The 14,303-nt window shown below is 34.5% G+C and overlaps 1 protein-coding gene across 12 annotated transcripts in view; it reads left to right on the top strand.

Annotated features, from left to right (window-relative positions):
• Trpgamma (Transient receptor potential cation channel gamma) overlaps positions 1–14,303 on the top strand; it is a 1,234,746-nt gene that overhangs the window by 1,041,560 nt on the left and 178,883 nt on the right. The gene's annotated exons all lie outside the window — the stretch shown is intronic.

Below are 14,303 nucleotides of genomic sequence, written 5' to 3' on the forward strand. Positions count from 1 at the left end.
ATACGTAGAGCAACATCATAAAACAAAATGTACTTTATTTAAAGTTACTTGTCTGGGTCCCCTGCAAAGTATTCTCCTCCCCGACGCACACACTTATCCCGACGGTGTTTCCACTTTTAGAAACAGTCCTGGAACGCTTCTTTTGTGATATTCTTCAGTTCCTTCGTCGCATTTGTCTCAATCTCGGGAATCGTCTCAAATCTTCTTCCTTTCAAAGGTCTTTCAGTTTGGGGAACAAGAAGAAGTTACAAGGAGCGAGTTCAGGTGAGTAGGGTGAGTGGGGAAGAACAGTGATCGAGTGTTTGGCCAAAAACTCACCAGTTCTGAGGGCTGAATGGGCTGGAGCGTTGTCGTGATGAAAAAACCAGTGGTGCATCTTCAATTTTTCGGTCAAAATCTCTCGTAACATGATCCAACTGATATCCCACACGCTTCAGCAAGCTTTCTGATGGTCAGACGTCGATTTTCCCGAACCAGGGTGTTGATTTTGTCTACGAGTGAGTCGTCAGTTGACGTGGAAGGATGTCCAGGACGCTCATCGTCTTCAATCGACTGCCGACCATCTTTAAAACGTCCATACCACTTAAAGCATGTCGCACGCTTCATAGCAACGTCGCCGTAAGCCGTCTTAAGCATATCAAAAGTTTCACTCGCAGATTTTCCGAGTTTAACACAAAATTTCACAGCAACTCTTTGCTCGTTCAAGTCACTCAAAATAAAATCCGCCAAACAAAAAAAAACACACTTCACAAATAACCGCGTAGCTAAGCAACTAATAAATGATATTTGCAATCAAAAAACTACGTTGTAATCAGCTGATCTGTACGAACATGGCGACGCCAAGCGGATTTGACTGGACCCAAGCGATAAACAGTCGACGTATTTCTTGAACAGACCTCGTATATCAAAACAACATAACGTGTGTTAATGTAGGCGTAATCTTCAGGATGAAGTAGTTTATTTGATAACATCTCTGTTTTTATAAAATAAGGAATTTCTTTCGAAAATTACTCGATAGTAGTTATTTAAAACAGGAAATTTATTTTGTATGCGCAAGGAACCGGTACAAGTTTTGGATCTATAAATTAAACATTTCTACGCTGAACGATCTCAATGCGATCTCTCATCAGAGATAAACAATTGTTGCCGAAAATTTCTAACGTAATACTTAATCATAAATACGTTATAAATAGGATGAATAAAAATTAAACTGCAAGCTATGAAAATAAATTTCTTAGAAGCATGCTAGATAAGAAAAATATAAAGAGGTTTGAAGAAGAGAGGAATGTAGAAGTAAGAACTGAGGCGCCAAAAATTCATGAAGTATGTCGGACACGGTAGTGTGAGGAGAGACTAAGATGGTCGTTTATGGTATCTTAAGAGAATAAGAAAAGGAAGAATAGAATTGAAAGGTAAATAGGAATAAACGAGGAAAAAACCAAGGAAAAGATAGCTAGAAAAAATTAAAGAAAAACGTAAAAGTTGAAGGAAAAAGCAGAGGTTTTTGACCGCCATAGATCGAGAGAATTCTTGTTAAAAACTTAGCTTTTTTTTTTACTTTATATCTATCATTTTGTATATAACAGTTATATTTTTACGATTCCTACAATATATTTAGCTGTAAAATAATGTTCTAATATTTCGACTATAAAATATTTACTTGTTAAAATGACTTTTAGGTGATTTTTATGAATACCACAGTACAATAAGGATTGTAAAAGAAAAAAAAATTGAAATATCGGTTACAATTAATGATTACTTAAAAGCGGAGGCGTTTAACTATAGAAATAAAGAGAAAAGTGAATACTAAAGAAAGATTCGTCAATTCTTAGGCGTGGTTCACAGGAGCGAGGGGAAGAGAATTAAAAATACAAGGTTCTTAGAAAAGTGTTTAAATTTGCTCTTAAAAAAAATCTGCTTGAGGGCAATATTTTGCTCTCAAAATCTTGCGAATGTTTACATGGCAGAAAAAAAAGAAAGTAGTGTGGTAAAACTTTTGCGTGCTCCGCCTTGATACGATTTTTTTACGGCATTCCAGATTTCAATAAAACTTTACTAGAATTTGTGAAATGTTTTATTTCTTAACACGATACAGAATTCTGAACGTATCGTACCTTCCTTAATATACTACACAAAAGACTGTTTATATTCCAAGTTGAGCAACTTAAAACCGAAATAAGTCACTGCTGTTACAAGCGCCAGTATTGGTTGTACATATTACTACTGTCATCTATTATCGTCTGTTCATGTTTCAGTGCAGTTTGGTTTTGTTCTTTGTAGTTCTAAGTTTTTCTAAAACGCCTTATTCTATCAAAAAAGGGGTTGATGTAGTGGAATCGTATGTACTTTTTGGATCCTTTCAAGAAACGCGTCAAATATTCGTGGAGAAATTTTCGAATACCAGTACCCCAGCCAGGAATGAGGTGCACTATTCAGTTAAAAATGGCATACACAGGGTCGGTTTCAAAACGAAAACGAAATAGACAACCTTTCGTTAGGACCCCAGAGGCCATAGACGATATTCAAAGAAGAATTTCTGCCGGTGCGAAAAAATCTATACGTAAGTTATCACAACAAAGCGATGTAAGATACACTTCTTGCTGTAGAATCCTTCATGATTTAAATTTAAAACCGTACGGTGTAACGACTTGAACGCCGTGTACGGTGAAAAAACAAAACGATAAGTCTTAATTATTGCGACTGACATTTCAGAAATATTTTCGGTGGACAAATAGACAAAATGTATATCATTTCAGAAAAGGCACAGTTTCATTCATCTGGACATGGTAATTCGCATAAAACCAGTTATTAGACCAACTCTCGGGTCGATCTAGTCACTACTAGATGTACTACTACCTACTAGAACTTGTCATCATAAATCAACTGATTTCGAAGCTGAGAATTCTACGGTTCAAATACTAGTAAAGGCAGTTACTTTTATACCGGTTTGAGTAATAAATCGTGGATACCGGTGTTCTTTGGCGATCGGGTTTCAATCAACCGCACATCTCAGAAACGGTCGACTTGAAACTGTCCAAGACTACACTTCATTTGCATTCAAACACATCATCCTTTGAAGTAATATCTTACGGTAGTTTCGGAGGCTAAACAGAAAAAGAAGAATGTTTGCTAAAAAGAATAGTAACTTATTCCTTAAAAAACAATAATATCCACGACCATCAAACCAGAAAAAAGAACTATTTCCTATTAGATTATTGAAAATCTTCATGGATGTTTGAGCATTCCCTTTGCGATGAAAACATCGCTTACGTGTACCGTTTCAGGTAATCCTATGGAAAAGGCCAGTATTTTTTAACCGAACTATAAATATAGAAATGTACCGTACAATTTTCTAAGAATTCTACGTCCGGTTAACAGATTTTGAATACGACTTCTTCCAATAAGATAGAATAACGTGTTACATATCAAACAATTCACTAGCGCGCGTTCGTGCGGCTTTTATAGTAGAAAGGACTGTCGGTATTGTGCCTTAGTTTTCTCCAGATTTATCTAGTTGCGAAGTTTTCCTCTCCAGCTATTTGAAGGACAAAGTTTATGAATCGAATACATTATCGATGAACTAAAGGCGAATATTCATTAATAAATCGACGGCACTGACAACAACGTTTTGCGTGAGGTAATTCAGAGCGATCTCATGGGAATCGCTGCGCATGGCGTTTACTTAAAATATATTTTTTTGTAAAAATATGGTAAACATGTAAACGTTTGTTAATTTAAATAAAAAATTTTAACTAATTTACGTTTACACTACATTAATAAATGTTATGTCACAATTGTGTTTAATCAATCACCTTTTGTCGAGAGATTGAGTTTTAAGTCACCCACCTTGTTTATCGAATATCTTAATGATATACGACAAATACTTTAAAGAACATTACGTCATAACTTATAAGACTATTCACATTAAAATTTTTAAGTAAAGTTGTATTCAAGGGAGTTTTTAAGCCTTATTATAGAATGCGTTTACTCGAGAAATAAACCTAAGGAATCTTCTTTAATGTAGCAAGAAAGTAAATTCTAAACTGTGAAAACAAAGCTGTGGACAGCCTTGAATTATTATGCGATTATATTGGATACCAGGTGAGAAATGCATTAGCTTTATTCTCTGGAAGAAACGAAGCGGACGGCAGTATACGTACACAAAATATTTTCCTGAATTAAATGGCTAAAAGTTTTAATAAATATTAATCTTTTATTTTACAAATTTAGGTAGTCTTTTTTGATTCATTTGATGTTTTCAAATATGATTACATTAATCTACATATTATAATTTTAGATACAAAAATGTTAAAATCTGCTACGATAATATTGAATCAATTTTTTAAATACAGATGAACATCCTGCAATGTATGTAAGTATTGCTTTTTTTTTTATTATACACCAATTTTTTACCTATTTATTTATCTTTATTACAATTTTTTATACATCTATTTTAAACTTATTTATTACTATATATTGTTGATAACTTTTTAATAATCAAAATTTATATCTAACTATAATTTGTTTTTTTTTTGTGAATAATATTTGAACTAGTTACTTTTGCATAAGTTATGTATTTAATTATTAAACAATTTAAGAATTTATTCGGTCGGTAATTATCCATTTATTAACCATAAACGATCAAATTAATAAGTAAAATGATTTGAGAAACTCAGCTATACACAAAAAAAAGCAATATAAAAATACAAGAAGCATAAATATATCACGTCAAGAAAATTTTACCCGATTATACCCGAAAATTTACTAAGTATAGAGATCATAAAATATTTTGAATTTTCACTTCTCTTATCTGTCGTCAAGTGAAGTAAGCGGAAAAGACACGTAGGGAAATCACGTCGCCTAGTTTCTCTCCACATTTCTCACTTGTCACTCTTCTCTTCCTGCACCACCTATAAGAGGGGAACTATAAGTTTCTTGGTCGATATATTATTATCTTTTCTCTTCGCTTCAGCTCCGCGGGAGAAAGCTTTTAAAGAGCGTACAGATTTAAATTCTTCATCGTATCATTCGTTCATTTTATTTTACGTTATAGGTACTTACATACATATGTTTGAAATCTAATATTATTTCTGAGGTCGTAGTTATCAAATATTACGATCCGTACTTTAATTTGTTTTTTTAATACCGAATAAACCTTTGAAACGATGCACGTAACACGTGAAAAATGAATTATATGATTTTATTCCTCGATTCCAACAACTTTAGCTTTATCTATTTCTAGGATTTATTCGGTTCGATTTTTATATTCATTATAACGTTTATATTCTTCTAATAATAAATCTTTAGAATCGTCTAAGGAGCCATTCATCGCAATAGACCGCGATTTAATATTTCAGAAACCTTTCGACATTAAAAAGAAATTAGACGTATATGCTGTTTTAATAATACTGTAGAAAACAAAACTAATAATCTATTTCAAAACGTCTTGTAAGTAAAATCAAGTACAAGAAAATATATTTTGTATAATGGTAAAATAATTTTTAGAATATCCTTAGTTTTGTCCATTCTTTACTCCACAAAACTTTTAATTAAAGATTTACGTTCAATCGCGAAATGATGCGTAGTTTATAAATTATGCCTTGTCCTTCTTTTCAAAGGAATCAGAATACTAAGCTTCAAGAGTTCCATTGACAGAATATACAATGTTATTCAAAACAGCCACTCAAGGGAGATTATAGCCAAGAGCACAGAGCACTCAAGGCTACTATGTAGCCTATAGAAATATAGACTATTTTATGCAGTAGAGGAGATTTGCCGGTCGAAGCACAAATTTTAATGAATTGAATTAATGAACTGTGATCTGTGAGCCTCTATCACAGTGTTCGATGAGTTTAAGTTGAATGAATCAATCGAATGAATATTATTACAAAAATAATACAATTAAATTTATTTTAAATAAAATCAAACAATATTAAGTAAATTAAAAAAATTTCTGTTTAATAATAATGGGATTCCCGCGGGACTGCGTGTGAGGCTAGAGTGGTGAGGTGATGCGAGCCCGTCGTGCGAGGCAAGCAATCACCGTCAACTAGTAACAAACGGGGTGTCCCTGAAACGCTGTTTTGGGAGGTGCAATGGGGTGCTCTTATAATACCTCTGCAAATAATCGTCCGATTTTAAAAATTCAAACGGGGTATTTGTTAGTAGGTTGAAGGTTAACTTCTGCATGCATCAGAGGTAACTTCTCCATCTAACAGATCACGGTTATTCGGAAATGTTATATCTTCGTAACCGACCTTCCGGTTACTGTGATGGACAAACGAAATGTATGTCTTGATCAGGTACAATTGGGACTGGAAGGGTGCTCTCCTGCGGAGAAAAATTCCGATTAGTATGTTTTCGAGGAGGCACGAGAAACCCCGATGGGATGACCGAGTTCGGACGAGCTAGGGAGGGCAGACTGCGCTGCCATGAAACCCTGAGGCGACTGTGTTAAGCTTTATAGCGAGGGCTGGTCGTCTTGGGGAAGTTAAAAAAAAAAAAAAAAAAAAAACTGAGGCCTTCCGGTTTTCAAAATTCAAACGGGATATTTTCTAGTATAATACAAAATCACGATGGAACCAAACAAGAATAAAAACAGCAATGTTTTTTTCGGTAGTCGTATTTTTTAATTTTTAATATTTCTCTCTTTTTTTATTATTCATATATGCATTGTAGGTAACAAATTTACATTATTAAATTTTTCTCTAAAATGTCTCTTAAGAAAATCGAAATCGGTGTTTTTACGATATCTCTCCATCATCTTACGTAAACGGAACGAACGGCGTATGCTGCTGGGCTGTGATGACAAGGGACTGCCGTAGATAGAGCTATCGTAGATCTGAGCGCTTACATTTTGCCAAAGGCCAGGCCTACGTAGCATCGAGTCGCGTGAGACAATTGAACAGTTTATCCATTAATTCTCTAATTATAGAATTAGCTCTTTAATATAGAATAATTACCATTCTGAGCTCTTTACAGGACAATTACTATTCAGAGCCCTCCGACTCCATTTAAATATTGTCGTTGAAGAATAAAATTTTCTTCCCGATGTAAGACCTGGTGAGAACTGAGTCATTTGAAATCTCTACTATTTCTACAACATGAAAAACATGTTTAAACAAATTAAAATTATCTGAAAACTCATCGGTTACCCGTTATTTTATTTAATTAAATAATGCATAACGATGTTTATATAGTCATCTATTTAGTAATAGTAAATAGTCATCTATTTCCATACCTTGTTTTTTTTTTAGTTCTATTTAATGTGATTTTTTTATTTTTTTAGCAGTCGTCTTTTTTAATTGTTTTTATTAACATCTAGTTACGTAAAACAAATTGTTGAACAACATACGCATCAAAACACACTATAAAAATTTCATTTTCCCACTTTAAGCGGTTCATGAGATAACGGGTCTTATAGTTAAAATACATGCGGTTTTTGGAAACGACTAAAATCATCATTTACCGCAGTTCAATGCATCCCAGCACCGTATTCAGGATTCTTCTGGAACTTCCACCGCGTCTTCCTTATATTCTGGTCGCGTACTTTTTCTGTTTTTTCTTAGTTCCATGTAAACAAACCATTTTTGCTTCCTTGTAAGCACTTTTTATTCGATGATAGTCCATTGTTCTTAACGCCCATAACATGTTTCCAGCCGGTTCTATTCCTAATTTTGAATAACTTTCACATGTCCTGCATTCCTATCATTGTATGTTAAGGCGGCATATCATACATAAGCACCAAAATATAAAGCTTTCGAGCCGACAAAAACACGTTTTGGTACTCCATACCGTAAAACTCTTATAAGTTATAAGATTCATCGGGGTTCTACGTGACCGTGCAAACATTTTCTTAGAAGAATAATATCATTAAGATTTTGAAAAAATGGTTTTATTTCTATGGCGATCGGATTAGTTACAGATGATATATGAAACCACACATTAAGTATAAAGGTTGTGTAATCAGCCGAGTTCGCGTTCATAAGTAGCTAGGTGTTTTGTATGAGAAGTTGCTGTTTAGCAACCACATTAGGCAAGTAGCGGCGGACACCGTCTCAGTGATGCACAAACTTAGGAGGATTGCTCGGAAGGACTATGGGTTGTCTGGCCGTCGAATGTACATGGTGTACCGAGGTGTCTTCGAAATCATGGCATCTTACGCGGCGTCCGTTTGGGCGCATAGGTTGGATATAAATACAGCACTTGTTCAAAATTTAAGGATTGCCCAGTGCAGAGTCTTAATTGCATGCAATGGTGTTTTTAAAACAACCTCCCACGAGGCTACCACCGCATTGGGAAAGGCTCTCCCAATCGATTTATTGGCGAAAGTTCGGACAGCCATGTAAAGATTGCGAAGAGGCCGAAATATCTGGAATGAAGTTTCGGGTCGGGCCTGTACCGGAACGGAACGGTGATCACAATGCACCGGATTTAAATTTCGTTCAGTTGCCCATCTCCCCCCTGCGGAAGAGACTGCATAGCCTCGCGATGGACCACGACTAACGGAAGAAAAATCACTGTATAAGTTTATAGGGGATCTGGGAGGATGGTACGCCTCGAGTTCTTTTTTAAGGCAACGGGTTCCCAGGTCTCACCAACCATATTAATTTTAACCAATATCTGTTTCGATTCAGCCTGGCAGTTGATGATCTGTGCGTCGGCGGGGAAGTCCAGTCAAATGAACATCTGATGTTTGACTGCTCTAATCTTGAGAGGGCTAGAGACCGGGCCACCCTGGAACTTAGAGGTCAAGGGAAAAATTAGCCACTAACAAGCGGCGAGTCAATGTGGCAAGAGTCGCATTGTCGGACCGTGTGGGAGTTCCTTGATTCGGTTGCTATGTTCAACCGACATCAATAGTTTACTTAAGGGAAAGACTCTTAATTCACTGCTGTGGGAAGCTAACCTTGAGACGTATGTCTGACCACCAGGCAATTAGGGCTCCAAGCGCTAATATGGTGGACAGATACTTGCTGGCATTCAGCGGCCTAGGTGTGGCAGCAAATTGCTGTCTTGACAAAGTAAATTTTAATTTATGGATGTCATATACATTTTTAGTAGTTGACGGGATGCGCCTACCCATTTTAGTAAATATATGGCAAGTGAGCGGTTGGGACAGGTAAGCCGGTGGTGTATGGCATCGCGCTTAGTTCGCTTACGCTGATAAGCTCTAGGAGCCATTCAGGGCACTGGTCGCTAAAATGTTTCGAGGCTCAGTAGCCGTTTGTGGCACATACATATTCGGTCTAGGGCGACCGAATGGGGTGGCGGCGGGAGAAATTACACCTCGTATTATCATTATTCGGACAAAGGCATGTGACGGGTTTTCAAAATAAATAGCCCATATTTGTACGCTTCATTTATGAGAAAAAAACAAAATTAGAAAAAAACTTTTTTCTTATAACCATGCACCACAGTGGCCCTGAATTTCATCGATAAGTTTATCTCTTTCAAAAAATCCTGAAGCTTTTTTACCAACTTCTACCACAACATTCTTCAAGTCTCCGCGGAGTTTTCTCAATCGTAAGACCATCGAATCAAAATAACTAAAACGTTTCATATGGATTGCAGTGATAGCTTTCCCTATATAAACGTTAAATTTCCCCTTTCAAAATAACTACACAGTGCCGACAAAAAACAAATAAACGTTAGAAAAAACTTCAAATTTCGGTGAATAGTGCTTAACAGAAAATCAATTTTCCCACTAAAAATATGTTTTTTGCTTATTATATTGTTTTACATGCATAAAATAAAATTTAAAGTAACCTAAAGACACATAAGGAAATCGAATTTTAAAAAAACATGATAATGGTAGCTCTTAACAAAGGTATCCGCTGTTTCTCCGCCATTAATGCATTAATCTATCCTTTAATTTACGAATCCTTACGTTACGGCGAATGTCATAGGCTATATAAATATGAGATCGATGTTCTTTTTACTGCTAAATATCAACTAATAATGCCTTTCTTTTATTAGTAAAATAATCTACGCTTAGAAATTAAATAAAATAATCTATAAATTAATTGTCAACGGAGTGCTGCTAGCGGAAGAGAGTCGTGGAGGGAGCCGTGTGCAGCCGCCCGGCGCATCACCATTGATCCACTTTGCGCCACAAATTTATTGCTAAATATTAACTAATAATCTCTCGCTTTTATTTTATTTACTCGACTACTCAAAAAGGAGGATAATCTATTTAGGGTGTATGTATATATGTATCTCTGTACCACCGTAACAGTCAACGGCTGAACTGATTTGTATGACCCCGCGTTGGAATCCTTACGTTACTGGGAGAGTGTCATAGGATGTATAAATGTGTATATATATATATATATATATATATATATATATATATATATATGTGTGTGTGTGTGTGTGTGTGTATGTGTGTGTGTGTGTGTGTGTGTTAAAATGAGTTTTAAAAAATTTAAAAAGCATCAATGAATGAGTCATTTTTGAATAAGTCGCATCTCACGTATGAGATACGAGGTTTAAATGTATAAGTTTTTATAGATTCACAAAATCTGAAAAAAAGAAGATATATAAAAAACTGTCACCCGCATGCTCTTCAATTATCCTATATTAAAGGGCAATATTTGTCAGCAATTATTATTTAGCAGTCGTGTTTTTTAATTTTCAATATTAATCTGTTGTTTTAATATGCCTCAGTGATAATAAAACGAATATTTTTATCGTTATAAAATATCAACACAAGTATAAAGTGTGGTGCGTTACATAATCTTAAAAGAAAATGTTATCTTTAATTTTCAAACATCTTTTGATTTCTGATTATTTCCATCCGGGTATTAAACATATATTTCAAAGATGGATCGAATTTTTTTTTTTAATCTCAATACATTTACAGACCAGAATGAATAAAAAAGGAAATAAATATAATTACGGCATTATAATATATTTTTTATATTTAATGGGAAATATGAAAAATTATAGGTAATATTTTATGAATATTTAATGTTAAAATACGTACGTAGTTTACAAACACTGAAATATAGCCTTTTTTAAAGTTACTTTTTTCAGAAAGAAAAATAAATCGTTGACCCGAAAAATAACTGTCAAGTCAGATGACTTTCCCATCACTCAATAAGGTTTTCTGACATAAAATTCCTTTTTCAGGAAGAAAAAAAAAGATAAAGAAATGTCTTCTATCATATCATTCTCATACGACACTAGTTACCATATATATTAAAGTGGTTTTTTTTCTTGAGAATATATATTATGAATGTAACGAATAAATTATTAAAATAAAATTAATAGGTTCTCGTGCGAAGAGTAAATAAATAATACATAGATGTTAGTTAAAAATTACGATATATGTTAATTATTATCATTATCTGAAAGCGTTTTTTATTACTATATTGAACATCATAGTAAACTTATCGACTAGTATATTTTTTGTAATTTATGTAACCTTCATTAAACTACAAAAAATAATCGTTATTTTTTCCATTTTGTTAGAGTATTTTTATTTTAATTATGAGAAAACAAAATATTATAAAATCTCGTTTCTTAATATTTACTCGTTCTTGTTTCCCATTTACCTATCTTAAAAAAGGTATCCGCTGTTTCTCCACTTTTCTCTTCCCCTTTTAATCCTTCATACGTTGTTCCTGTAATATCATTTACGTGGTCTACACGACGTAGACCACGTAAATGTTAAATAATGTTAAAATTGAAATGTTAAATAATACGACATTATTTAACATTTCAATTTTTTCAGCTTCTCATCCGTTTACTTATCTGGCATCATAGCTCTAAAGCTCTGCAGCAAAAAGGCAAGTATATTGATCAGTAAAAAAACTGGTGTATGAGGTTTTTGCATTTCTCGACATTCTAGGAAACCCCCCCACCCAAGGATAAATATATAAGGACAAAGAAGGCGAAGGATAATATTCGAACGTACAATTTTATTTGTATACTATATACGTGCGTTGGCGTGTTCGAAGCTTAATAACGTCTGACTGGCTAAACTGATTTTTTTTTAATTTGGCACCGAGACTCGCGTGTGTAGAACAATTTTTTGGTAAAAGTTTGGAGTCAATTTCTCCAAGACGTGGGATAGATAGTTTTTTTGGGATCTTCTCAGAATTTGATAACCCCATATTATATTACCTTATATTATATTACCTTATATTAAGCTCAGTACATTCTTATCTGAGTACTTATCTAACCATTTAGAAAAAAGATTTACTCCAAAATTCCCCCTTCATCACCAATTATAAAAATGTATCTTTTTACTTATAGCATATTTTTTAACAGATTTTTTTACGTCTTCCTAGGCATACATAATAATGCCTAGGTAATACAAGCTACGAACTCACCCAGTTCCTGTCTGGACATGGATGTTTTCGAGATTACCTGTACAGGATGGGCAGATGCATACAAGTCGCTGTCACGATTGCGGCGGACTGGATACAGCAGAGCATGTAGTATTTTTTTGCCCTAGATGGCGCAACTTCCGCGTAGTGCTCGAGGGTCAGGGTGTGGAGGGGGCCAACAATATAATCGAAGTAATGCTCAGCAATGGCAACAAGTGGGAGTGTGTCTCGACTACGATCGCATCAATGATACGAGAGAAGGCCGATGAAGAGAGGCAACGGCAGGATGAGTTGATGCGAATTTATGGAGGCTTGGAGTTCGATGATGGGTGATCAAGGGAGGCCAGCTTCTGAGGGTGGGCGGCGGGAGCTCCTCGGAGTCGTCGCTCGTCGAACGCCTCCTGGGGACGCCTGCCGGTCACACGGATTCGGATAGTGGAGTGCCTGGGTGATCATGCAGGGGCTGTACATACCATATGGCTTAGATCCGGCCCCTGCATGGTAGAAGGGGAGGTTTTTTGGCGGGTGAGAGCCCGCACTGCCGTCAGTACGGGCCTGACGGCGGCTGGCAGAGCTTTTTCCTCCGCTACGGAAAAAAAAAAAAAAAAAGGCATAATAATAGAGCAAGTGACCCAAACACTCTGTGAGTGATATTGGAGGTGAAGACCCGATCAAAGTTTAAAAATATTGATTTTTTAAAACTATTTTTTATTTATTTAAACCTTGTAAACTTTTAGGCAACAGTTTTCATGTATCATTATTTTTTCACTATATAAGAGTAAATAAATAACCAATGCCACAAAGTATTACAAATTTGTTGTCAGCTTTTTTCCTTTCTCTCATGTTACAATCCTCTTTTCGTATATACCACGCACGGTCTTCATGTTAAAAAAAAAAATGTGAAAAGGAGTTATATTTTGCAAAATTTCTAAGGTTCAAGTAGTAAATTTTTAAAAATCTTAAAGTCTATTTTAATTATTTTAAAACATCGAAGTTGCAGACAAAACAGTTTTTATCTGTTTTGTGAGAATATATAACGAGAAATGTAGCATATAGTGGCGTCACTCCTCCTCTTGTACAACATTTTTTTTAATAAATAGTACTGTGGTAAAAGAAAAAAGCTGGCAACGTATTGTATGACTTTCCCGGCTATCCCGGTCAAGATATGATAACCAAAATAAGATTAAAGCATAAAAATTCCCAAATTTCTAATAAAAAAATTTGATTTTATAGGCTTCCTTACATTATTAAGAAAAATTTACTTATAAAGAAATGAATCCTAATAAAAAAAAAATTACTTTTGAAAGTAATGAAAAAAATTGCTTATAATTTTGGATCCGGAATAGAATATAGGTGCCAAAACTACTTTTATTTCTATTAGTCCTTTAAGTGATAAAGAGAAATAAAAAAAAAACGTTTTTCATATTAAAACGATTTAGAGACAAAAACATAAAAATGTATATCTATTGTTTAGAGGTAGGTAATATATTTTAAGAAAAGGTTTTCTAAAAATATTCATTTATAAATTAAGCCTAAAAAAATTCTAAAGTAAAGTTTTTCTACATGTAACACTTCCTTCGATAAAAAACAGAAAATTTTAAAACTCTTTTCAGTATTTTAAATCCGGGATCCATAATTTAAAAAGACTGTAAATGTTTCTTGATATCTACATATGAAGTATACATTTTTGAAAGATATTAAACCGAAGGGAGGTAGGCAAAAGAACGAAACACATTTACTTCAAATTTTAAGAGCCGGGGATTGATTTTTCAAAAAGTCTATTTATTGTTACACGACTGCTCAAAAGGAGCACAATGTATTTAGGGTATATGTATGTATGCTTTTACACCGTATCAGCACAACGGCCGAACCGATTTACATATATGACCTGCGTTGGAATCCTTACATTACCGGGATTGTCATAGGCTGTATAAATATATATAATATATATATATAATATATATATAT

This window comes from Lycorma delicatula, chromosome 2, assembly GCF_047948215.1.
Source record: "Lycorma delicatula isolate Av1 chromosome 2, ASM4794821v1, whole genome shotgun sequence".
Lineage (NCBI taxonomy): Eukaryota > Metazoa > Arthropoda > Insecta > Hemiptera > Fulgoridae > Lycorma > Lycorma delicatula.